Below are 24,834 nucleotides of genomic sequence, written 5' to 3'. Positions count from 1 at the left end.
TAACACAAAGGTAGACTTTCAGTATGACATCACACAGTGCCTGCAGGGAAGAAATATTCAGAACAGACCAACACCCCCAGGCTATCAATGTAACTCCATTGGATTCTGGGATCTCATACTTTTTCTTGGTGGTGCTTTTATTAGCTCTCTTTCATCATGTAATATCATCAGACATATTTTACCTTTAAAAATTTTTCATGTTAAAAAATTCAGAATAGACTCATTTACTTATAGTAGTTTATTTACTGCAGATAACTTCTATGAATAAATAAAGCTTATGTGACACAGGCCATGAACTGTTGTTAGTTTCTGTTCAGAATTCCATGATCAGAATGTCTAGTACTTTCAAGGCAAATAGAAAACCAATGAGCAGTGAATGGAATGTTGTTGATAAGCAGAGAGTTCCCTAATGGGAACACTTTTAAAAAATAACACAGAAATTAGGGATTCTGAAAAGCAGGCCTCCAGCTTTATTTTCTAAAATGTTAAATTAAAAAGTAGAGCAGCAGAGAGCATCAGCCACACACCTAAAATATATGCTGATTTTAGCTACTAAATTTGCAAGAAGTAAATTTTACTATCGGCTGATTATTTTATTTTATAAATAATAGATGTATTAAGATAAATATTAATTATCACATTATACATATCATACATTCAGAATGATTTATACTAAAATATTTAAAATATTGGCTGCAATAACATTTCACAAGCAGAGTTTACATTGTGATGTGACTGTGTCAGATTTTACCTTTTTTTTTAATTCAGTTCAACAGGTACAGAGTGTAAATAGACATTTTTGAGACTTATTTGAGAGATTCCAGTGAAGAAACATTTTATCTATCTATATAAGTCTTAGTATTACTTATCAGACTTGCCAAAATCAACACATTGATTAAAGACATACTTGTGACCAAATTCATACACACACACACACAAAGATGCAGAGTTTGAAAGGTTTGGCTTTCTAGAGCTATACAATTGACCTGATTACTGACTTCCTAAGTTATACCAATCACTCATTTTGCAATTCAGATATTTTGCTTATTTTAATAACTGTGGCAGATTAACCATCTGGAATGTACTTTATGTTTAGTATTTTTTTATGAAACCATTCTACTCAAACACACAGATTCTTTAAGAAGCATACCAGGTGACAGAATAGGGGAGGCAAAGGAAAAAGGAAAATTTATGAGTATGAAGTTTTATAACTTGCAGTCTTCACCAAAAGCTCCTTCATTATAGAGACCATTTTTTGGTTGTTGTTGTTAAACGGGGAATGAGAAGGAAATAAAAGCAGTTGTTTTTATTAGTGAGGATATGCTAAGTTTACGCTGTACTAACAAATAATACTCAAATCTTAATGGCTTAACTCAAGAAAAACCATTTCTCTTATTTCTCATTTACACAACGTCCTCTGAGTATGATGGCAGAGATTGCTTCAACCACTGGCCCGCTAGCTGCACCCCAGAGCCTCCTCCATCCTTGCTACAGCAGGGCACAAAAGCACAAGAGGGTCTCACATGCATAATTAAATGCATCAGCCTAGAAATGACACTGGTAAATGAATGCCTTATCACAGAAGCCTTTCCATTCACCGCTCATTGGTTTTCTATTTGCCTAGAAGGATAGGACATCCAGATATTATTGAAAGTACTAGACATTCTGATCATGGAATTCTGAACAGAAACTAATACAGTGCTTCTGCCCAGAATAGTCACTGCATTAATTAACTCCTTTCAACTAGTCACATGATTTAGTCTTAATCTGAATTTTGCATATGTAGCTTAAGACATGATTCTGGCACTACTAGAAACTGTATATGTGGTAGGGTCTTTGATGGCACAGGCCTACCAAGTGTCCATTTGCAAGAGCGACTGAGAGGCCAGTGGGGAGAGGACACATCCTAAAGGAGCAGAAAATTGGGAAGATCATAGTGTTTCAATAACAGAATGGTAGTCATTAGCGAAGACTTTGGGTAATGTTTGGGTGAGTGAGTGCTAGAGAAAGCAAAAGAGTTGCTCTATCATTTACTCCTAAAAACACTGGAGTACAATCTTTTCTGCTTTGGGTACCAATTAACAAATACAATGTAACAGAATACAAGGGGATCTCTTCCCAAGCTTTGACCTTAAATAGAACTTGACACCCAGAAAGCTACAGAATCAAGAGCAATGCAATAAATGGTGATATCCAGAAGAAGTGGCTAGGGTGCCAAGGACCTTGAAACACAGCGTGCCCAAAGGACCAGGATCTATTTTAAAGTGATAGTGTCAGCAAAAGCAGTATGAGTGGCCCAGCAGATGGGGGCAGTGATACAACCGCATGATACAAAGTGGGGCCACAGCAGAAGCGTGGGAAAGTAGATACTTGCAAGAGGGTATCTGAGTAGATTTTTAAAGTAGTCCCTTGCTTAGATCCACTGTAGCAGCCAAGAACACTCATCTCCCAGCTGCTGGGTGTGTTAGCAGCTCATAGTCACAGCTGACCCCTCTCTAAGAGAACTGCCTCCAGACAAATGGAAGTTCTCTTGCTCCAGGGATGGGACCCCTCTCAAAAACAGCCTGTTATCAATAATGGACTAACCTGAGTATATAAAAGGATCCCCTGCTTGCCCTGAGCAGAGATTAATTCTGAGTGCTGCTCACACTCCAGAGCTCTCTATGGGCTCAGGCTGAGACTACATTCTGAGACCACAAATCCTTGCTTAGCTCCATCTCCTATGTATCTCCTTTTCTCTTTTTTTCTCCTTGGAGCTGAAACATCAACACAGTCTCTACCTTTACCTTAAATAGTAAGGAAACATGAGCAGTTTCTATAGAACCCAGAAAATAAAGACACTAGCTCCCTAAAGAGGCAGAACATGCATTGAAATCTGCAGACTGAAGAACGGCTTCCCCTTGTCCAAACTTCTGCTCTCCTTACTGGTTCAGCTTGGGAAGCTTACCTCTCTCCTCAATGACTGCAGGGTTTACCCACACTCTGAGACCAAGAGTAAGGCCAAGAACTTTCATGGAATCTTTTCAGATCACTCTAACACAGTAACAATCTCTGAAGTTTCATCCTGCTCAGTGCTTGTGTCACTAATTTAGCAACAACTGCTTCAACTTGTGACATTCCAACATCTCTTCTAAAAATTTATTTTTCTAATATCAAGCACCTCCTATGCCAAGCACTGGGCAGCAAAAACAAGTAAGATGTGGTTGCACCTTCCACAAGCTGCCTTCAATGGAGAACACAGATATATAAGCCCATAACAACACCCTGAAGTACATAACACAGTGTGAAAACTGAAGGTATTTTTACAAGGGCAATATTTTAACTGTTTTGAAAGATGATCAAAAGTTAAGGAGGAATGATGCACTTCAAGTGAAAGCATTAAAAAGGAGTACACTCTAGGAATTGAGAACGATTCATTAGATACTCAGAACATATGCTATAAGGAGGAAAGAGTAAGTGTGGAAAATAAAGTAAGATTCTGGGACTTCCCTGGTGGTCCAGTGGCTTAGACTCCACTCTCCCAATGCAGGAGGGCTGGGTTCAGTCCTTGGTCAGGGATCTAGATCCTACATGCCACAACTAAGATTCATAACGCCACAACTAAAGACCCCATGTGCCGCAACTAAGACCCAGCATAGCGAAGAAAGAGAGGAAGTGAGGAAGAGAAAAAAGGAAGGAAGACAGAAAGAGAGATCCTAAGTGTAAAAGGCCTTCAATGTCATGCTAGGATATTTAACTTCTATCCAGTAGGCAACTAGAAGCCAGCAAGTGTTAGTAATCCCAGGACTATGGCTGCATGTATTATGATAAAAATCCTTATTTCACAAGTCTTACCACCTATGATTTCAGGATAAGGCCTTTCCTTCAAAAACTATAAAATATCTTAGACATTAAAAAACTGTATATAAATATTATAATTGCTCTTCATTTTTTCCAATACTTGGTGTTACTACACTTGGCATTTTTAGTATCTCACTGTAGAACTAATATTTCATTGTAACCAGTATTTCCTTGTGGTAGAAATAGATCATACTTTCCTGACTAGCCAGGATATATTTTATATGATGCCCATTTTTCTAATGGGTTATTTTTTTTCTCATTTATAGGAATTTGTGTTATATTTCCAGGCTATAATTTTTACCTCACTCTGACAGGTTTTTTGTACTTTGTTTATTGTGTGTTTTTTTGAGACCCAGGTATTTTTATTTTATTATGGTGAAATACGAGGCTAGTTTTTACATTTTAACTTGCTTCCTTACAAAATCCTTCCATATTCAAGTTCATAAATATGATCTATATTTTCATCTGCATATTTAAGCACTCTTTTTTAAATTTCAGTCTTAACATTTTAATTGTTTTATATCATGTGACAAATGGACCATATTTTCTTTCTGTGTAGGATTTGTAGTAGGTTTCTGTTCTTTTGGAACCAATTGAGAAATAGAATCAACAGTCAGAAAAATGGAACTCAAAATATCACCTTTACTACTAGGAAAGCTAATTGGGTATTATGACTTTATATCTAAAGCCAAATAGGCTTGCTAAAAATTTATTCCTAAATTGAACATGATTATGGTCGCTCAGATGGTAAAGAATCCACCTGCAACACAAGAGACCTGGGTTTGATGCCTGGGTTGAGAAGATCCACTGGAGGAGGGCATGGCAACCCACTCCATGTTTCTTGCCTGGAGAATCCCTATGGACAGAGGAGCCTGGCAGGCTACAGTTCATATGGTCCCAAAGGGTCAGGCACAACTGAACGACTAAGCACAGCACATCTCTCCAAAATTCCTATCCTAATCCCCTAACATGATGCATTAGGAGATAAGGCTTTTTGGAAGTTGATTAGGTATGAGTTGGAGCCTTCATTCATGGGATTAGTCCCTATATAGAAGAGATCCCAGAGAGCTTTCTGGCCCCCTTGTGTCATGAGAGCACACAGCAGTCTATGAACCAGGAAGTGGGTTCTAACCAGACACCAAACTTGCAGGCATCTTGATCTTCTGGACTCCAGAACTGTGAGAAATATATTTCTGTTGTTTATAAGCCATTTGGTTTGTGGTATTTTGTTATGGCAGCACAAGTGGACTTAAACAATTATTTATCCATGCACCAACTGGCACAGGTAGAATACTACTGATTTCCTATTTATGTAGCAGATCCCTGTGAGTAAGAGCAGATAATGCACCTTGGCCACAGGCAGGGAGATCTATAGAGAGTGGTGAAGTGGCTGCTTAGCACAGCCATCTCAACAACTCCTCTCAAACAAACCAAGCAAAATAATTCCCCCTTGTTGCAAGATGTGGAGTCAAGAAAATATAAAAGAAGAAGATAGAGGTCTTTTAAATGAAGATCCTCATGTGGAAGCATAAGAAGGGAACAATAAGAGGCTTTCCTCCTTAATAACTGAAATATCTGAAATAACAAAAGCATACGAATTCCAAAACCACACAAATAACGAGATGTAGTGGTACCCATGCTACACCATGTAAAAAACTAAGGTGAAACCGTATAGAGATGAAACTGAACAGAGACAAGCATATTCAAGTCGGAAAGAGTAAACTAACTTTTGGGTTTCTAGTTCCAGTCCTACTGTGGCCTGCTGGCACTTTATTTCTCCTTTATGGATAACTGCATTTGCCTATTTTGTCTTAACCATAGGTTTTCTTTTCTCTCCACTGCTGCTGCTAAGTCCCTTCAGTCGAGTCTGACTCTGTGTGACCCCATAGACAGCAGCCCACTAGGCTCCTCTGTCCCTGGGATTCTCCAGGCAACAACACTGGAGTGGGTTGCCATTTCCTTCTCCAATACATGAAAGTGAAAAGTGAAAGTGAAGTTGCTCAGTTGTGTTTGACTCTTCTCGACCCCATGGACTGCAGCCTACCAGGCTCCTCCACCCATGGGATTTTCCAGGCAAGAGTACTAGAGTGGGGTGCCATTGCCTTCTCCGTTTCTCTCCACTACTGGGAGTGAATTTATGTTTCTTGCAATTATACAATTCAAAATTAGAACCAAAAAAAGAGAAAAACAACAACAGAGTAGAAAGACACTTACATCCATTAAATATAATTACCAGACTTTTATAGAAGTTTTTAGCCTATGATTATTTTCTATCCATCATTTTGTTGCAATACCATTATACATAGCAACTTTCGTATTAAATTACTCATGTACTTTTCCCCAGTTATACTTAAGTTTCTGTCAACTGTGTCCTATTTTTAAATGCAAACATTTTAATTTAAAAATGCTTAATATAAAGAAAACTCATAAGTAAAAAATATATATGTAAATGATAGAAATCACAATTAAATGGAAAAGACAAGTTAATAATAGAATTCACTAGACTTCAGTTTTTAACATTTTCTGTAGAAGTTTGGATTCCCCTTTGAATACAAATAACACATCTAATTAAGGAAAAACACAAAATGGAACTTTTGCTTATGCAAAGGTAAAGAACAGACTTTATTCTGGAACACTTTAAGAATATGATCAGAAACTAGTTCAGGCAAAAATTTCCAACTAAAATGTATTCCTGGAGTAAAATCTCACCAAAGACTGCATTTTGTAGACAGTGAGATAGTGATTCTATTACTGCTTGCACATTAAGAAAAAGATGTGATGTCTGGAGAAATTGGGGAAACCCAGTTTACTCAAAGTGTAACAACACAAGAGTCCGTTTTATTTACACAGTACTAGTACACTGGTACTTGGAATAATCATTCTAAGATATTACCTATGTGAATATATCTGCTATAAAAATTAGCACAAAAATGAATATTTTAAAATTTTGTTTTCTAAAGAGTTAAAATGTCAAAAACAACAAAAGAGTTAGGATGTAAATAAAGCTAAACTTAATTTAAAAGAGGGGTAAAAACATTTGACCTAGTGTCTCTCATGAGTAAATTGCCATGTAAAAGAATATTTGATAAAAAAGATAATATGTCATTAAAAACTGGACTTACTCGAGGCATGCAGGGGCATTTTAACATTAAAAAATAAATTAGTGTTGATACAAATTAGCAAAAGAAAAGAAAAAGTGCATAGTCCTCTTAATACATGCAAACATTTCAGGTAATTCAACATTAATTTACAATAAAAACTCTTAAACTGCATATAGAATGGAACTTTCAAAATAGTGTAGAATGCTCAGTAATTTCCTGAGACCAGTAATAAGACTCTTCTTATTACTTACCTGGTATTGCCACTTTTACTTTTTACGATACTAAAAGGAATTGCCAGTGCAAGACACTAAAAATCAAAGCAAAATAATTCATTATTTTCAGCTGATTTGATACGTGTACAGAGAAAATGGCAAAAACAAAGCAAAAGAAAAATAATCTACATTCAAGCTATTTGTCAAAAAGTGAACTGAGCAAAATCTCTAGATACATGATGATTACACAAAGTCAACTACATTTTATCTTCCAAAATAAAAATATATAATTAAAAAAGTTTAACACAAAGCCAATTATAGTAAGACCTAAATAATAACTTTGATGGAATAAATCCAACAAAATATATGTAAGTACAAAGCATTAGTGAGAAAAGTCAAAGTGGATGTAAACAGAAGTAGGAATATACCATAATCAAGAACTGTCAAACTCAATATTGTAAAAATGTAAATTCAGTCCATACTGATTCATATATACAATACAAACTTCAGTACTTTCTTGGTGTCAGTTGAAAATTTGATTCTAAAATTTATGTGAAAATGAAAAAAAGGTTGAGAAGAGCCAAGATAAAAATAGAAGAAAAACAAAGCTGGGGAAATTACACCAACAAATTGTTAGACATTTAAAATCTATAGTAATTAAGGCAATGTGATTTTGAAATGAGGATAATCAAAAAATGGACCAGTGAAGTAGAACTGAAAATCCATAAATACAAACATTAATATTTTTACACACATACACAGTCATTTTTAATTTTTTTTTAGGAAGTGACACTGCAGTACAGTGGGTAAAAAATAGTCTTTTCCAGAAAGGATGGTCTTTTCAATATGGGTACTGATCAATGGGCTATTCATATAAAAAAAAAAATCAATAAAATGTGATCCCTGTCTCACATCAGACACAACAACCAATCTCAGATGGATTGTAGATTTAATTGTGAAATGCAAAACACAAAAGCTTTCATTAAGAAAACAGGAGACTATTTTCATGACCTGAGATAGACAAGTGTTTCTTAAATAAGATTCTAAAAAGGTTAAAGAAGATAAGAAAACATATAAATTGGACTAAGCTTAAATAATTTCTGTTCCCCAAAAGAAGACACCATTACAAACCAAACAAACTCTATAGTAGGTACAAAAACACATTTTTATAAATGTACTGTCAAAGAATGTGTGTAAAGAAAATATAAATAACTCCTACAAATCACTAAGAAAAATACAAACAACAAAATAGGAAACTAGGTAAAAGACTTGAAAAAGCAATTTACAAAGGAACTATTAGAATGGCTCCCAAATACACAAAAAGAGGCTTTAAGAGTCATCAAGTAAATACAAGTTAAAACTGAGAATAGATATACTGTACACTCCATTTTTATTCAAAAACAGAGACATTATTTTGCCAACAAAGGTTCGTCTAGTCAAGGCTATGGTTTTTCCTGTGGTCGTGTATGGATGTGAGAGTTGGACTGTGAAGAAGGCTGAGCGCTGAAGAATTGATGCTTTTGAACTGTAGTGTTGGAGAAGACTCTTAAGAGTCCCTTGGACTGCAAGGAGATCCAACCAGTCCATTCCAAAGGAGATCAGCCCTGGGTGTTCTTTGGAAGGACTGATGCTAAAACTGAAACTCCAATACTTTGGCCACATCATGTGAAGAGTTGACTCATTGGAAAAGACTTTGATGCTGGGAGAGATTGGGGGCAGGAGAAGCAGGGGACAACAGAGGATGAAATGGCTGGACAGCATCACCGACTCGATGGACATGAGTTTGGGTGAACTCTGGGAGTTGGTGATGGACAGGGAGGCCTGGCGTGCTGTGATTCATGGGGTCGCAAAGAGTCGGACACGACTAAGCGACTGAACTGAACTGAACTAAACACTCCATTTTTAAAAGACAGGCAATATCAAATGTTGGAGTGGATATGAATCAAATGGTACTCTTATTGCTTAGAAGAAATTACTCAAACTACTAAAAACACAGATCCAATAATCCCTCAATTCTGTTATCAGACTTGCACAAAAGAGAAAGGCACTCACATATTTACTACAAAGACAATGACAATGTTTATGCTGCACTATTTGCAATAGCTTTCAAATAGGGATATCAAGAGTCTGTAACAGCAGAGTTATGAATAAATTATGATACACTGATAAAATAGATAACTACATAGTGATAAGAAAAAGAACATTAACTATAGCAACCATGTGGATGCATCTCACATGCATATGTGAAGTGAGAGAATCAGGGGGAAAACAATCTTTGCTGTATGATTCCACTTACATGAAGTTAGAAAAATCAGGATAGTGGTTATCTTTGGGGATTAATGGTTGAAAGGAAAAAAAAAAAAGGAGTCTTCTCGGTGCAAATAACGGTCTCTTTCCTCAACTGGGTGTAGGTTTTACACAGAAGTCATCATTTTGTGAGGAAGAAATCATCAAGTAGTACATTTGATTTGTGTATTTTCCTACCTATGTTTTACACTCCCAAAATAAGTTAACCTCAAAGTATTTTCCAAAGATCCATATTCAAATGATTCTAAATACTAGTATTCACAATGATTCCCAGTTATTTTTAATATCCCAACTTTCAATGAGAAACAGAAACAATTCCTGCTGTAAGAGTTCTTCTGGGCCAAGTATAACAATGAAAATAAAATGTCAACCCACATGTGAATTGGCTATAACGTGAGTGAAAATGGAGGCACTGGTAAAGTTTAAGAGTACTGTTTCTTATCTAAGAATCTCAAAGTTGACTTTTACTTTACCATTTCCTAAATGGATATTTCTAAGCACTCATTCATGCCTGCACATGCAGGACTGTTACAATGATCAGATTCCCTCACAGAGAGACCATCATTTACCATCACAGCTCTTCTAAGAGTCTCATGTTCCTGCCTGTGATCCCTCCTTGCATGATTTTTCAATGCTTACTAATAAACTACCTTCCAAATAAACAATGGATTCAACTCTACCGTGCTTCTCTCTTTAATGTTACTGGCACATTTATCATCTGGAGATATAGGTGAGAGGTTTAAAGGTACAATTAGTTTTTCTGTCATCTAATTTAAATGAAAATAGTATAATGAGCTTTAGGGACAAAATTCTCTTAATTAAGGGGAGTTATTCCTAGTATTCCTAGTTATTCCTAGTATTCCCTGGTGGCTCTGACGGTAAAGTGTCTGTCTACAATTCGGGAGACCTGGGTTTGATCCCTGGGTTGGGAAGATCCCCTGGAGAAGGAAATGGCAATCCACTCCAGTACTATTGCCTGGAAAATCCCATGGACAGAGGAGCCTGGTAGGCTACAGTTCATGGGGTAGCAAAGAGTCGGACACGACTGAGTGACTTCACTTCACTTCATTCCTCGTATTGCGTTAACATATTTAAATTGACTAAAATCCTTTTTTTTTTTTTTAATTGACCAAAACCTTTTGATGGAGAGAAAAATATGACATCAAGCAGGTAAGTTATGGTTGGGATGTCCCACGAGTCTAGTTAGAGGTGCAAGCTGACTTGATTTCAGGCATACTATGATTAAGCACAGCTAGTCAAGCCTATCAAGAAAGTATCAAGTTCTCCAGAGAGATGCATTTTTATCTTTGCAGCATAGTTCCAAGTTTAATTCAGACTGGTGTTTTCAGCATTTTATAACATTTTTACAAAATAGATAAACTTCAAAATAGCATATTAATATAAAAATGTTTCAGCATTTTATAAAAAAAAACTTTTCAATACTGAAACAGCTCTTTTACATATTTTGGATGTAACTGCTTAGTAGAAGGCTCTAGAAGTCTGAGCTGTTTTTCATGATGGCAATGAGCTAACTGTAAAACTTATATAAATAAATCTGAAACTATGATAAAATATTTCCTTGGCCTTTTGGGTTTTAAGACCTGTTCTTAAAGATATACATACCTCTTAAAATGATTTCTGAAGCATTGCAATGCAAAGTAGAAAACAAAAAATCTTTTTCATCTAATTTAACAAATCAGCAGGGCAAGTATTTTCTTCTCTTAATCTGAAGCACTAGTGTATAAAATACTCTTAGCTCATTAACTCCAAAGGAACTACATATTACAAAGGGAACTAAAGTAGCCCTTTTAAGGCAAAACATTTGTACAATTCCATACAGAAGCTTAACATAGGAGAGAACCACTCAGTCTAGGAAGCGGGTATATAACTAAGAATAATCCTTTATTAATTCATTTATTCACTGTCTGACAGTGTCCTTCTAACAGACATAAAAAGGAGTGAACCAAAATCTATGTCCTCAGTGGGACACATATGTGCAAATGATCAAGTCCAGTACATTTATGTAAGGCAGCGGAGGTGCAAATATCAAGGTTTTTGGAGGGTGTGAAGAACATCAACCTCTGGGGCATCAGTAAAGCTTTGCACAGAGGGTTGTAGAGTAATGCCAAGTTAGTGATAACTCAGGGAGTCTTACCTGGAGCTTGGGTTCCCCTTAGAATCTTCCTTGGTAACCTTCAGAGTATAGTGAAGTACCCTCACATCTCCAGACAGGCCCCAGAACAATTTGATCATTAAGCCCTCCAGCATCTACCTCCATTAGCAGCAGACAAACCAGGAAGCCTCAAAACAAGTCAACTTACAGGTACTGTGTGCTTGAGTAATCACTTCAAGTCTCTCTTATGGGGAATTACACTGTGACTTAAGTAGAGTTATAGAGCCAGAAATAGATGAGGTCTTTTCTTACATTAAAATTTAGAGCAATCAAGTGTATAAAACTATAGGTTTCCTTCAACAACTTTTGCCTACGGTAACATTCAAGGGACTCTGATCTGATTCAAAAGTAAATGACCCATTTAAAGACCATGTTCCCACCACTGGCAGTGTTCAAGGTTTCTACCTCTGAGTGACCACAGAAGAATTAAGGAATTAACCAAGCCTAGGACATTATATCAATGCATGCACAATGTATTTCCCTACTAGAATTAATATATCCCAGGTAAAAATGGGCAGAAGACCTAAATAGACATTTCTCCAAAATTGACATACATATGGCCAAGAGGCACATGAAAAGATGCTCAACATCACTAATGATTAAAGAAATGCAGGTCAAAACTACAAAGCGGTACCACCTCACACTAGTCAGAATGTCCATCATCAAAAAATCTACAAACAGCTTTCCCCTGGCTGGCAGCACAGAGGCTGCAGGATGCCTGGAGTTACTGTAAAAGGCATGAACCAGCAGGAGTTCGTCAGAGCTCTGGCAGCCTTCCTCAAAAAGTCCGGGAAGCTGAAAGTCCCTGTAACACCATCAAGCTGGCCAAGCATAAAGAACTTGCTCCTTACGATGAGAATGGGTTCCACACACGAGCTGCTTACACGGCACAGCACCTGTATCTCCCGGGTGGCTCTGGGGTTGGCTCCATGACCAAGATCTATGGGGGACATCAGGAATAGTGTCATGCCCAGCCACTTCAGCAGAGGCTCCAAAAGCGTGGCCCAGTGGGTCCTCCAAGCCCTGGAGGGGCTGAAAATGGTGGAAAAGGACCAAGATGGGGGCCACAAACTGACGCCTCAGGGACAGAATCACTGGACACGTGGCAGCTGCCAACAAAAAGCATTAGGACAGATGATGCTGGGTTAATAAATTGCCTCATTCGTTAAAAAAAAAAAAAAAAGAAAAAAATCTACAAACAATAAATGCTGAAGAGGGTGTGGAGAAAATATAACCCTCTTACACTGTAGGTGGGAATGTAAATTGTTACAGCCAGTATAGAGAACAGTATGCTGCTGCTGCTGCTAAGTCGCTTCAGTCGTGTCCGACTCTGTGTGACCCCATGGACGGCGGCCCACCAGGCTCCCCCGTCCCTGGGATTCTCCAGGCAAGAACACTGGAGTGGGTTGCCATTTCCTTCTCCAATGCATGAAAGGGAAAAGTGAAAGTTAAGTCGCTCAGTCATGTCCGACTCTTCACGACCCCATGGAGTGCAGCCTACCAGGCTCCTCCATCCATGGGATTTTCCAGGCAAGAGTACTGGAGTGGGGTGCCATTGCCTTCTTCAAGAGAACAGTACAGAAGTCCCTTAAGAAACAAACAAACAAACAAAACCTATAATTGGAGCTACCATATGACTCAGCAATCCCTCTCCTGGGCATATACCCAGAGAAAAAACATGGTTCAAAAGGATACATGCCCCATAGTGTTCATTGCAACACTGTTCACAATAGCCAGGACATGAAGCAACTTAAATGTCCATTGACAGAGGAATGGATACAGAGGATGTGGTACATATACACAATGGAATATTACTCAAGTTGTTTAAAAGAATGAAATAATGTCATTTGCAGCAACAGGAATGGACCTGAATATTATCATGCTAAGTGAAGTCACTCGGCAGTATGACAAGGCTTATATGCAGAATCTAAAGAAAATGATACAAATGAACTCATTCACAAAACAGAAACAGACCCACAGACTTGGAGTATGAATTTATGGTTACCAGGGCTAAAGTGTGGCAGCAAGGAGTTTGGGATTGACATGTACACACTGCTATATCTAAAATAGATAACCAAAAAGGACCTACTGTAAAACAAATTTTTAAGTGCTCTAGATAAAATCATACTTTTATGGTAAGAGTTATCCAGCTTTACAGTTGGAAACTGAAGTTCAAAGAGGTTATATATGTTCCAGTACTCACACACAAAGACAGTAAATGGAAGATCTTGAACTTGAATTGAGTTGCATTTGCCTATAAAACCCACATGCTCTTTCCTAAGCAGTGCAGAGGCTAAGACAGAGTTTCCTTACTGATATCAATAGATTGGTAAGCATCAGAATCACCTGGAATGATTAAAATGCAGATTGTGCATTTAATTTAATGCAGATTATGCATTGATTTAATGCAGATTAAAATGCAGTATGCTAAAATGCAGATTCCTGATTTCCACCTCAGACCAACTGCAATTTTAATAAATTGTTCAACTGATTCTTACCCAAAGTTGAGACTGCTGGACTAAACGAAATAAATTTCTTTCAGATTTATTCAAAACATTAAATTTATCTCAGGTATGTGGTTAGATGATTGGCACCTTGGCTTTTTCTTTTTTTCCCATGCAGAGAAAATAATTATTTTAAGCCCTCTAAATGACAAACCATTAGACAATCATTCACATTGCAATTCTTGGATACACAAGCAAAGTTCCAGTAGAAGTTTTCCTTCAAAATATTCGAAAAGTTGTTATTTGCTAAAACTAGAATGAGTCATCCAAAGAACACTGTCTTCTTGGGCCTTTGCCAGTTATGTTAATATTCTGATCATCGCTGACATTGGCATTAAGTTAATCCTAGATATATCTCCCATATGACTATTGGGAACTTCATATACTATTTAAAACATAACCTTGTATGTGAATATCCCTTTCTAGGCAATCCTGAAGTCCTAGAACAGGACCTAATATCCCAGAAATGTGGGATTGGGAGGCCCCTGACTTTAGAGGTATTTTGAAATAAGTCATGGTAGGTCTAGCCAAGGATCATTGCTCTTATCAAACAGAATTTCAATTGAAAGAAAACTTTAGACATAGAAAAGTAGACCTACAAATTTTTAAAATGTAGCAAATCATTGAAACCCACTCATTCATAAAATCCTTATTGAGCAATTACTATATGCCTGGTACTGTGCCAAGTCTAAGTCTAAAATTACTAACTTAATAAAGTCCCAAGTAGACCAGACACTGCATTGGGGACCCCAGGGAAATACGTAATGCTGGTCATTTTCTCACAAAATTTATGAGAAGATTAATAAGACAACATTTATGCATGTGAAATAATTATAAAACACTGTGTTGAGCTTAGATACTGAAAAAAAAAAGCGTTCAAAAGGAGAAATTAGTATGTTTCAAATGTTGGGTACTTTAGTGATTGTTTTACATACATTCTCTTCTATTACTTTGCACAAAAAATGTGTGATATGAATATGACAACTGATATTTTAAAAGAAATAAAATCATACTGGGTAGTAGTAAATAGTGATTTTATAGATAATCATTATAATCAACGCTCAACAGTTGCAGTAAAAGTACTTTTCCAAATAACCAGCCAAAAAGATGTGAAGCTCGATTTCAAATTCAATTTGTTCATTTCCATTTGGCTACCACCAATGCTATCTCCTCTTCTAAGAAGGCAGAGGAACTCATGTGAGTCCAAGTATTCAGAAAACTCTGTAGATGCAGGAGGAATTCAAACAATATAAAGTTGTACTTTGGACTCTTGAGCTCTGATACATATCCTTTCCCTCCAAGATAAACATAAAAAAAAAAAGTAAATAATGCCATCCAGTGCCAGTTCTCATAGAATTAAGTAAGACACACCACAGCACATTTTCACGGAGCTACTGGGTGGGGACAAAGGGTTATTTTAGGATTCCCGAAATCTGGGCATGGTGAGATGAAACAGCATAACCCCAGGTGTGGGGGGCACTTCAAAGCAGTGCTTGCAGCCATGTAGGGCAGCTGTAATTTCTGGAAAACAATAGCAGGAGATGAAGCAGTTTGGCATGCCGATTGAGCAATGGGGTAAGGACTCTGCCAAGGGCACTAACAAATTCCACAGTAAGTGAATACAGCTGAAAATCCAAGAAAATGATTCACACGGGCACTGGTAGAAAGGCGTGTTCAGGTTTCCTAGCCTGGTCTGCTGAGTCACTCACTAGAACTTCCCACAAAACAGTTATTATCCTGAGACCCTTTATGTTGGTAAGAGGCACAGGAATGTGTGATGAAATCACACAATTTGGGAAATGATAACTTGTTACAATTTACAAGAAACCTGAAGGATCCCAGGACACAAACTGATTGCTTAGCAGGTGAGAAAACTGAGACCCAGAGACATTAAATGTGCTGTCTAGGGTCACAAGGAGACTCAAGAGAACTAGCACTAACTCGGGCCTCAGTTTGGTTGGATTCTTTGCCTGGTTCCTGATGTTATTATTCTGATCAGAGAATGGAATGTTCTTGCTTATTAAAGTCATTAAGTGGTTAAAGCTAGGTGCCTAAAAAGACATAGCCCTCATTTTTAAAAAGGTGAAGGAAAGTCACACTGAATATTAAAATCGCCTTGAATAAAATGGGAATCATCAGGATGTTGCAGGCCATCTTTTAAGATGATCACAGGTCCACAGTGGACTGTACACATGCCCCTCATGGAATAACTAATGGGATAAATTATTCTAACACTGCCATTTTAAAATACTTATAAGGCATTTCAGTTTAACTTTTTGAAAAACAAGTGAAATCTAAGTAATATTTTTCTGTGTATTTTGTCACTTGCTTCAGGTCTTTCAAATTTCACATTTTCAGTGAGGTCTTCTTTGTTTTGGTTTTCATTTTAAGTATAGTTGGCGGGCTACTGTCCATGGAGTGGCAAGAGCTGGACATGACTTAGTGACTAAATAACAACACATAGTTGACTTATAATATTATATTAGGTTGAAGTATACAATAGACTCAGAATTTTTGTAGATTATACTCTATTTAAAATCATTATAAAATGTTGGCTATCCTCCCTGAGCTTTGCAACATATCCTGACAGCTTATTTATTTTATACAGTAAGCTCTGCTTTGAACACCCACTTTAAAGCTGCAAACCACGTGCCATACTATCCACTCGTGAGGTACTCACGATTCTCTCTATGCTTTATTTTTTCCTCCAAGACATTTAATACAACCTAACAAATGATAATTTATTCTTTCTTATCATCCTCTAAGTAGAATGAAGACTTAGAGAGCAAGAATTGCTTATGTCCCCAACAGCAAAGTCCCTACTACACTAAAAGTGGTTACCAAATATTAAATGATGAATGGATATACATATATAAAAATAAAGTTTTGAAATGCCTACTACACATGGCCTGGAATTAAAAATAAATCTATTTGATATATTTTTTAAAAACCAGATATTGTTTTCCAGCCTCATACAGATGAAACATTTGGAATCTAAATAAATTTTAGATAAATGTTGATCTAAATTTGATTTTTTTTTTTTTTTGCTATTCTTTAGTGTATTTATTACGATGTAAGGTACAGGCTTTGATAGCAAACAAACAAAAAAACCAAACTAATATCTAATGATTAATTTAAAAGAGCAACTTGATCCACTTTTTTAGGCAGTTAGCTTTTTAATATTAAGTGATATTAAATGCATTATGTTTAAAATTTGAACTTTATTTCATTTTTCTCTTTATGGATATCTAAGACTTTCTATTCCTCCTAAATGACATTATTAAACATTTTAGAAATCATCAGATATTCTATTAATTTAGCTCTTTCCTTGACAAAATCTGTTTTTCTTTCCCTTTAGGACACAAGAAGGCATATGGGAAAATCTAAAGTGCAGGCCCAAATCATTGATTTTGATTATTAAAAAAATAAAGTCTCCCAAATGATCTAGATTTACAATTATATCATCATTAAAAATATTTTACCTCCAAAGTATACAAACAGCTCATGCAACTCAATATAAAAAAAAAAAACCTAATCAAAAAATGGGTGGGAGACCTAAATAGATAGACATTTATCCAAAGAAGACATATAGACAGCCAAAAGGTACATGAAAAGATGCTCAACATCACTGATTATTAAAGAAATGCAAATCAAACTAAATGAAGTACCTCACCCTGGTCACAATGGTCATCAAGTCTACACATGATAAATGCTGGAAAGAGAGTGGAGGAAAAGAAGCCCTCCTATATCATTGGTGGGAATGTAAATTAGCACAACCATTACTGAGAACAGTACAATTGTTCCCTAAAAAAACTACCAGATGATCCAGCAAGCCTACTCCTAAGCATATATCTGGAGAAAACCATAATTTGAAAAGACACATGTACCCATGCTCACTGCAGCACTACTTTCAATAGCCAAGACATGGAAGCAACCAGAATTTCCACTGACAGAGGAATGGATATAGAAGTTGCGGTACATATACATGATGGACTACTACTCAGTCACAAAAAAGAATGAAATGATGCCATTTGCAGAAACATGGATGGACATCATACTAAGTGAAGTAAGAGACAAATTGGATGGACATAGAGATTATCATACTAAGTGGAGAGACAAATATCATATGATACTGCTTATATGCAGAAACTTTAAAACATGATAAAAAAAAATGAACTTATTTGCAAAACAGACATACTCAGACTTTGAAAACAAATTTATAGCTATCAAAGGATAAAGGTGAGGGAGGTATAAATTAGGAGTTTGAAATTAACATATACATACTACTATAGATAAAAGAGATAATCAATAAGGACCTACTGTATAGCACAGGGAACTCTATCCAATATTCTGTAAAACCTATATGGGAAAAGAATCTGAAAAAGAATGGATATACGTCTTTATATAACTGAATCACTTTGCTACACACCTGAAACTAACACAACATCGTGAATCAACTATATTTCAACATAAAATTAAAAAAATGTTTAAGTCTCCTGAATGATTTAGCTGTAAAATGATATCATCATAAAAGAAATAACTTTATACCTTTTTTTTTAACCAATATTTATGCTAGGTTTTTCATTTTCTTCTCCTAATGTATTAGATATTACTCTATGACACTCAACAAGAGAGAGAGTAATGATCCCTAATTTTAGTATATTATTACATAAACATAGTAATCATTAGCATTTATAAATTTTTATTTTAAGGTTTTATATGCAGCAAATACAACATTAGGTTTATACATAATCAATGGACATAAGAAGATGTGCATTGAACATTCTCCCTGAATTTTGCAGGCTCTATTAAGTTTACTGATTATAGCTCTCTCAAGCTTAAATTTTATGAAAGCCTTTCTTTTTGTTTATTTACTAGATGTGTCCATTTAAGAAGAACTATTAAAGTTATTTAATAAGATGCCAGGATATAAAATAAATATATAAAATGAATAATTTAAAATATAACATAATAATACTTGTTTTAAAATGTTTACCAAATGTACAAAAAGATGAGAATAAATTGGAAGGCACAACATGTTTTTGAATGGGAAATTTAATATTATTAAAGATACCATTTTCTCCAAATAAATGTAATGTTATTTCAAGTATATTGGCAAGCTTTCTTTTTTAAATTAACAAGTTCTATTTGACTGAAGTAATTCAGTCACTGATCTTTGGTGTATTATTTCTCAATTGCAAATTGCAGATAACACTGTTTATATGTTTTTAAAGCTTGTCTTATAAACAATATACCAGGAGGCCTTTGATGCAGATCACAGACATACATGCTCAGGACAAAAAGAGAGTGGAAAGGACAACAAAAGTAGCATTACATACTACATAGATACAGTGCATCTATGTACAGTGTAGTATGTACATACTACATACTACAGATACTATATACTACATAGATACACTGTATCTATGTAGTATATAACAGATGGAATTGTACCCCAAATTTCCCTTTGCTCTCAAGTTAGGACACTGAATTGGATCAAACATGTACACCTCCAATCCCTTATATGATGAATTTTTCTCCAGGTAACTTCTGATCTCTTAGATAAAGATATTTTGATTAGACTTATCCCATAGTCACTGTCCATTTCTGAATCCTTCTGAGTACAACTGAGCCTTACAGAGTATCACTTGGTACAGTGACTCTTGACAAATCATTTATGAGCCTTTTTCGTGCTGAGCTAAAGCTGGTCTTAGATAAGCTGATCAACAGCAGTCAAGACTGGTTAGCAAAGGGCTCCTACTCCGTCCCATCCAAATCTAACAAAAGGCCATCACCTTACTCAAGAAAATATAATACTGCCCAAACTCTATGCAAATCACATTTTAGGAATGACAGGGAAAAAAATAGAACGCTTTGGATAATTGAAAGCATAACAAGAAAGATATAAAAACAAATACTTTGTAAACGACATGATAGAATATTTCAGGAGTCTGGAAAAGGAGAAACACTGAGTCTAAAATAATTTTGGGTATTAAGTTTAGAGATCTGTTTAAAAAAAAAACAAAACAGTAATTACAAAAGTGTTCTCTCGATGAGAGTTCCGATTCCCTTGCAAAATAGACACATTACTGGGGTAAAATAAAAATCATCAGAAACAAAACTTGAGCTTAAAGCTCAATGGAGAACAACATAGTATTAATTTATCCAATGTGCATTTCTAAAAATTTGCAAATAATTTGCTCTTGAGAGCTAAATAAGAAGGGTAGTAAGAGAAGACTGACTGTCAACCTGGAAATCAGTTGGCAAGTGACACTCAGAGTTTCAGCAGAAGCCAGTGTTGGCTGTCTTCACTGTGTGGATGCAGACACTGATTTTAACAATTGTTCCTGCCAAGAGGAGTGGATAGGGTTTTCGTGACCTCACCCCCGAGCATCTGCTTCTATCTTGTTTGGTGTATGAAAAAAATCAAAGACAGAAGAGAAAAGAAAGTGGATTTCCTTAGGCTCCTGAGTCCTTCAGTTTAGAGCAAAGGCAGAGGAAACGTGATACGGCTTTGTTACTCACCTGTTACCTCTGCTCAACAGCCCATGAGAGCACAGGACGCTTCGCTTGTATTCCTGACATGGAGAAGCTCCATGCAAATTGCACGCTTGGTCCCACAGTGAGTTACCAGTGCAGACCAAGAAGAGAGGCTCAGGTCAAACTTCTTCAAATTAAAGAAATCCTAGGGAGGATGTTTGGAAAGATCATTGTTCCTATTTTCCATTTGGATACATTTGCTTCAAAAATTACTGCAAATACTGTCTCTTATTTTATATCTAGTCTGAGGCAACCGGGCATTTCAGATATTAGCATTTTTCCAGTGTAGTACTTTCTAGAATCCGTTATCTCATCACTGGTGCTGGATGGAAAATCAGTGCTGCCAAGACCATCATGTTGGGACAACTCTTGGCAAGGACAGGCTCACGGTGTGGGCTGCAAAGTGCAGTCACCTCTCCTACCCAGCTCCAACAAAGTGCTTTCAATGTGAGTGAATTTCACCTTAAAATTCTTATTTCTGATAGATAAAGAAGTTGTGGTACATATATACAATGGAATATTACTCAACCATAAAAAGGAATGCATTTGAGTCAGTTCTAACGAGGTGGATGAACCCAGAGCCTATTATACAGACTGAAGTAAATCCAATAGTGAAGGTCAGGGAAGCCTGGTGAGATGCAGTCCATGGGGTCACAAAGAGTCAGACACAACTTAGCAACTGAACAACAACAAATCAGAATGAGAAAAACAAATATCGTATATGATTGTTCTGAATTGTGGTGTTGGAGATGACTCTTGAGAGTCCCTTGGACTGCAAGGAGATCCAACCAGTCCATCCTAAAGGAGATCAGTCTTGAGTGTTCACTGGACGGACTGATGTTGAAGCTGAAACTCCAATACTTTGGCCACCTGATGTGAAGAACTGACTCGTTGGAAAAGACCCTGATGCTGGGAAAGACTGAAGGCGGGAGGAGAAGAGGGTGACAGAGGAGGAGATGGTTGGATAGCATCACTGACTCAATGGACATGAGTTTGAGTGAACTCCAGGAGTTGGTGATGGACAGGGAGGCCTAGTGTGCTGCAGTCCATGGGGTCGCAAAGAGTTGGACACGACTGAGCGACTAAACTGAACTGACTGAACACATACAGATGGAATGTAGAAAGATGGTACTGATAAACCTATTTGTAGGGCAGCAATGGAAATGCAGACATAGAGAAGAGGCTTGTGGACACAGCGAGGGAAGCAGAGGGAAGGACAAACTGAAAGAGTACCATTGAAACAGGTACATTACCATAGGTAAAACAGACAGACAGGGGGAATTTGTTGTATGATGCAGGGGGCTCAAACTGGGTGCTCTGTGACAACCTTAGAGGGGTGGGATGGGGTGGGAGAGAGGCTTAAAGTGGGACAGGACATGTGTATACTTATGGCTGATTCATGTTGATGTTTGCAGAAACCAATACAATATCGCAAAGCAATTATCCTCCAATTAAAAATAAAATTTAAAAAATTGTTATTTCTGGCTCCTCTTGAAAAAACATTCGGAAACTCGCCAACACTAAGCCTGCATTCGTCTCAGAGCTTCTCAGCGGCCCCTCTCTAGTGAGGCCCATTCCACTGGCCTTACCACGCAGCACGGCCTCACCTTCAGCTGGCTTCAGCCCATCTGGCCCTACAAGCATGTGAATTGGCAGAATGAAGCTCTGACATTTCTAATGTGCTGTATGTCACACTAGATCATGTTACAAGTTCTAACTCTATGGACTCCATCTCTGAGTGAATGTTAAGTCATTTCTTCATCAACAAGTATATGCTGAATGAATACACCACCTTGCCTTTCATTTACTGATGGATTCCATTCAATGGTGCTTCCTCTATGATCCACAAGATGAAACAATTACACAATAAACTCATAAAGAAAAACAGAAAACCCAAAACCTTGTCTGAGCTCTTACAGCAATTACAGTACAAACCACATTAGTTATTCAGCTCTTTATCATCAACTATCTCATGTGTTTCCCCCCGCCCCTTTCATGTATATTTATCTTGTCTCCCCAATAAAACTGCAGCTCATCAAAGGTCAGGATGTTTGTCTTTTATGTCTTTATAGTCCTCCATGGTGATTCAAACACTGTCATAATGGAACGAATGCATACTTGTTTATTTAAAACATTGTATAAAGCAGAAGCAACCAGTACCTTTCAACAGTCATTATGTTGTAATACATGAGACCACTGCCTCTGCCCTCTCTCCCTTTATAGGAATTATCCCAGGCTGAAACACACACAGCAATGCCAGCTAATTTTTCTAGATTGCTTTCCACTGGCTGCTTTCCTTCAAATCACAAAGAAGGTTCCTTTGAAGCAGGTCCTGCTAGAGACTTGATAGTGATCAGGCTGTGATCACAACGAGTATGCTGCCCTGGAACCCAGCACTGCTTACTGGCACTTACATGTTCACACCAGGCCGTGCCAAACCACATACACTCCAGGTCCAAGAGCTTCCTCTCCAAGACAGGGCTGGCTGGAAGGCTGCTCACACAAGGATATGAATCAAGAGCCCTAAGGGCAAATTACAAACTCCTTTCTTCTCGGCATAGCTATAGACCAGCATGAGTCCAAATTGATTTCACAAACATAGATAATTATCTAAAGCGAATGCATCCAGACTCTTCTCATTGTAAAAGGAGCCATTAATAGATCAAGGTAGACTGGGTGGAAATGGAAATTTGACTGTAGGTTCAGTGGGTTTAGTCAATATTCATCCCTGGTACCATAAATATAACATGGTGAGGTGGGCAAGTGTGTACCAGAAATCTGGCTTCTTTTGCCTGATAGTTTAGTTATTTCTGTCACATCTTGTGGCATAAAGCAAGGGAGAATTATGTGATGAACTGTTTACATCATCAAAAACAGTTCATAAGACTTAAATAGAACCCAAATCCTCCTACAAGAAAACAGAATGGTCAGCTTTAGAAAAGACAAATACTTACTGTAAAAAAACTGCAACTACATTCATATGTGATGTCAAACAAGATGATTTTAAAATCAAAACGTCATCATTTTACCGTAAGTGAAACAAGGAAAAAGATTATACTTGATATTTGCCCTTACTGCCTAGATTTATTGTACTAACTGAGTTTCTAATGGGATGTTAGCAATGCTGCTTTAATGAGGTTTGATCATATCAGATTATCATATGAAGCAATAATCAGTTCAATAGGTCAGGAATTAATTGACTAAAGGAGGAAATGTCTAGGTGGACCTGGGTCCCATCACTCTTTTCCCCTACATGACCCATCAGTGGAAATTCTTTTCTGGCTCTATAAGGTGACTTATATGGGGCTTCCTCGGTGGCTCAGCAGTAAAGAAGCCTGCAAATACAGGAGATATGGGTTTGATCCCTGGGTCAAGGAAGATCCCCTTGAGAAAGAAATGGCAATCCACTCCCGTATTCTCACCTGGGAAATCCAATGGACAGAGGAGCCTGTCAGGCTACAGTCCATGGGGTTACAAAAGAGTCAGACAAGATTTAGCAACTAAATTACAACAGCAAAGTGGCTTATGGATAGAAAAGAAACAGGAAGAAAGGACCAGCTCTCACATGCAATCTCATCCACTAAGTTATAAGGACTTCCAGGCTCCTCTGTCCATGGGATTTGCCAGGCAAGAATACTGGAGAGGGTGGCCATTCCCTTCTCCAGGGGAACTTCCTCAACCCAGGGATCAAACCCAGGTCTCCTGCACTGCAAGTGGATTCTTTACTGAGCCACCAGGGAAGCCCTATAGCAGTAATACTATTCTTTAATTTCCTACAAAACTTCTTGATCCAGCCCCAATTCTCCGTTCTTTCAAGACCCGCCTTTCTCTTGTCATCTCTTCTAAGTTTTACTCCTCTACTCACCTTATTCTTGCTCCTTGTTTAATCTATGTTATTATTCCATGGCACTTACATTCTGAAGTAACTGATGTATTTTTTACTTGTCAGCCCACCCTGATTCCATTTCTGAACGCATCTCCTTTTTTTGGCTACCCCATCCAAAAGTAGGGATGGTATGGGAGATGCAGACAGGGAGGGATAAGGGAACAGTACCAATATGTCTTCCACAAGTTTTTTCTATGTGGTAACGAAAAAGCAGAAGATAGATACTTTGTTTTTGTATTCCACAGAAAACTACTCATGACCTCAGCTAAAA

At 37.1% G+C, this 24,834-nt stretch overlaps 1 long non-coding RNA gene and 1 pseudogene across 1 annotated transcript in view; one reads left to right on the top strand and one right to left on the bottom strand.

Annotated features, from left to right (window-relative positions):
* The first annotated feature begins 11,699 nt into the window (after nucleotides 1-11,699).
* On the top strand, nucleotides 11,700-13,234 carry LOC133245911 (small ribosomal subunit protein eS19-like; annotated as a pseudogene).
* Nucleotides 13,235-20,641: 7,407 nt separating this feature from the next.
* Nucleotides 20,642-24,834, bottom strand: part of LOC133245912 (uncharacterized) — a 52,746-nt gene continuing 48,553 nt past the window's right edge. The window contains exon 3 of the long non-coding RNA XR_009735812.1: nucleotides 20,642-20,822. This is a non-coding gene — a long non-coding RNA (uncharacterized LOC133245912). The remainder of the gene's footprint in view (nucleotides 20,823-24,834) is intronic.

Source organism: Bos javanicus, chromosome 4 (assembly GCF_032452875.1).
Source record: "Bos javanicus breed banteng chromosome 4, ARS-OSU_banteng_1.0, whole genome shotgun sequence".
NCBI classification, from domain to species: Eukaryota; Metazoa; Chordata; class Mammalia; order Artiodactyla; family Bovidae; genus Bos; species Bos javanicus.
The sequence above is the reverse complement of the archived record's forward strand: the minus strand, read 5'-3'. Positions and strand labels throughout refer to the sequence as shown.